Below are 3,067 nucleotides of genomic sequence, written 5' to 3'. Positions count from 1 at the left end.
AACAGTAGCCTAGTTTAACTATTTCACTGACTCTATCAAAGTCATTTAACTGATCACATTTCATTACTTTTCTAAATGATGAATAATGAATGTTTTTCAACAGTTAACCTTTTTCCAAAGACAGCTTCAGATGCAGTTTAACTGGCAGATGGTGGCGCTGCAGATTTAGACCTGAGAACCAATCAGAAGCATCAGAACAGCATCAGACTTTACTAATGAGCTGTGGCTGGAACTGGCAAAGAAAGACACTGTGCACATGAAAAACATGCAAAGCAACAAAATGAATATTATTCAACATATAGCCGAGCTTTTTACAGAAGATATTCAGATGGAACCCCCGATATTATCATGAACATTTTTGTAACTGGGATTTAAATTTGTAATTAAATTACTGTAACTAGTTACTTCCCAACACTGAAAACTGGAATTTAATATTCATAATAGGCCTAAACTAGTGGTAAACTATACAGTAACAGGAAGCACACAGCTCCACACTGCTGTCTGACTGCTCCACTGACTCCTCTCTAGTAGGCCTACTTATTCTCTCGGGGGGATGAGAGGAATGTAATGTCCATGTTTGATGCTGCTCTGACCCCCCTCCTCCTTTCAGGGTGAAGCCTGCTGGAGTCCGATGGTTGAGACCAGGTCTGAGGAAGTGTAAGTGTGTTTTTCATTTGATTCATGAAAACATTCAACCATCTTCAGACTGTGACATCACTCATTCAAAGTGCCAATCAATGAACAGATGATAGATCAATAACTGCAGCTGGATTGTGTCTCGTTCTCTCATCAGATTCCTGTGAACTCACAATCGACACAAACACAGTACACAGAAAGATCAAACTGTCTGACAACAACAGGAAGGCGACACGTGTGTGGGACGATCAGTCATATCCTGATCATCCAGACAGGTTTGACTACTGGCCTCAGCTGCTGTGTACAGATGGTCTGACTGGTCGCTGTTACTGGGAGGTCGAGTGGAGAGGACACATTAATATATCAGTGAGTTACAGAGGAATCAGAAGGAGAGGAGAAGACTGTGAGTTTGGATGGAATGATCATTCCTGGAGACTGAGGTGCTCTGATGGTCGTTACTCTGTCTGTCACAATAACACAGAAATACCCATCTCCTCCTCCTCCTCCTCCTCCTCCTCCTCCTCCTCTGGTAGAGTAGCAGTGTATGTGGACTGTCCTGCTGGCTCTCTGTCCTTCTACAGAGTCTCCTCTGACACACTGATCCACCTCCACACCTTCAACACCACATTCACTGAACCTCTTTATCCTGGCTTTGGGCTCAGGTGGTCCTGGTCTGGTTCCTCAGTGTCTCTGTGTTCTGTGTAGGAGGGAGAGTCTCCTCCTGGTAGAGAACAGATCAGTTGAGTCTGTACAGGATCACAGAAATCTTTCAGCTTCTTGTAATAAATCCATCAATGAACTTTGTACAAAGTGATTCAAAGTGATTGAACAGATTCCTCATTTCCATGTAAACTTCTTCCACTTCCAGTCCTTTAAAGATGGAAGCTCTGATCATTAAATGGTGGAAATGCCGTTGACTTGGACCTTCTGTCATGTGTTGCTTTGAATTCTGGCTCTTGTTCCAATAAAAGCAGAATGTTACTGTGAGTGTGTTTGTTGTCTTTCTCAGCTCAGGACTACTGACACCATTCAGCTGGAAGATACAGTATATGGCCAAAAGGTGTTTAAAGTTTAAAATTGGTTTTAATGTTTGTCACTGGTTAAAATGTTAAGGTCAATTTAAGTTTAACATGGTATTAGTACTTTTAACATGGTTTTAAGGTGGTATTAGGTTTTTGAAGGTGGTTCTGTGACTTTTAAAGTGGTATAAATATTTATTGTGGGTTTAAAGTTTTTCTTAGGTGGATGTGGTTTCTGTCTGGGTGTCCCAGCTGGACCCAGACTGGTCTGACTCGTCCCCCTCAGGGTCCCAGCCTCCTCTGGTCCAACAGAACAGGGTACCAGTTATTGAGCTTCGTTTGTTTTGTTCCTGTGAAGAAACAAATGATTTATTCTGATGTCTGTTGCCAACCAAATGATTAGAAAGTCAACAGCCAGGAAGTCCATCATACAGAGTTTCCTCTCCAGACTGATGGAGGTGGATCTTCTGCAGGTTCCTCCCTCAGTCTGATCTTCTTCCTCTCTCTGCTTGTTGGTCTTCATCGGTACTGAAGACGGTCCGGTGGTGAAGGACGCCGACCGGCGACTTGGAGACCTGGGTTCAAACCTCGGCTCAGACTCTCTGAGGTACGTGATGAAACTGTGTGTTTGTGTGTGTCTGTGTTCAAAAAACCCTAAAATACTTCAAACAAACCAACAAAAGTGTTCAAACCCACCGAAATCGCTTGTGTACATTTCCCGTTGCGAATTTCCGCTGTTGTCTGACTGCAACACAGCCGACCTTCAAGGAACCGAGGAACAGGTAAGTAAGTAAGGTGAGTCCAGCTAGCTGGCTTGATGAAAGCCGGCTAGCTACGTTACTTCTTCATTATTTTTTATTTTACCAAAGAAAGAACGTAAGAAAGAAACCAAGAAGGTACAAGAGATTTCAAAATAAAACAACTCTAAAAGGTGTGATGTCCCCCTGTGAGACAAAGGTGTGTCTGTGAAGTCAAGTCTGGGTTAATTAAGGAGAAACCAGCTCCCAGCAGTGGTGAGGAGCATGCTGGTCTCTGTGAATCATTTACCAGGGAGCTCTGTCTACATGTGGAGGTGTGGTGGTTCAGTGGGTTAAAACTTATAAACAGGAGATCATGGGTTCAACTCCCAGCAGTCCCTGATTGTTACCATCATTGGTCATCAGTTTCTACTTTCTGCCCACCAAAGCTTCCCATCTGGCCTGCAGGATGGCCGCTTATGAAACTATTGTGAATGAATAAGTGTTGCAATGTTTATATATTTGCAGTATTATGAACATTTTGGCCACTTTGGTTGTTTGGAGGAAGTGACCATATCTGGAGGAGAAGGTGGAGCTGGGGAGGGACCTCCAAACTCAGTTCCATCATACTAAAATATCAGCTGGCACAAACTACATTTACATTTATTCATCTAG

The 3,067-nt window shown here is 43.0% G+C and overlaps 1 long non-coding RNA gene across 1 annotated transcript; it reads left to right on the top strand.

Annotated features, from left to right (window-relative positions):
• The first annotated feature begins 587 nt into the window (after positions 1–587).
• LOC123966290 lies at positions 588–1,623 on the top strand. The gene is made up of 2 exons (XR_006823939.1): positions 588–657; positions 794–1,623. It is a non-coding gene; the product is annotated as an uncharacterized LOC123966290 (long non-coding RNA).
• Positions 1,624–3,067: the final 1,444 nt, after the last annotated feature.

Source organism: Micropterus dolomieu, unplaced genomic scaffold, assembly GCF_021292245.1.
Source record: "Micropterus dolomieu isolate WLL.071019.BEF.003 ecotype Adirondacks unplaced genomic scaffold, ASM2129224v1 contig_13080, whole genome shotgun sequence".
Classification (NCBI taxonomy): domain Eukaryota; kingdom Metazoa; phylum Chordata; class Actinopteri; order Centrarchiformes; family Centrarchidae; genus Micropterus; species Micropterus dolomieu.
Note: the sequence above shows the minus strand (reverse complement) of the source record. Positions and strands in the feature narration are given on the sequence as shown.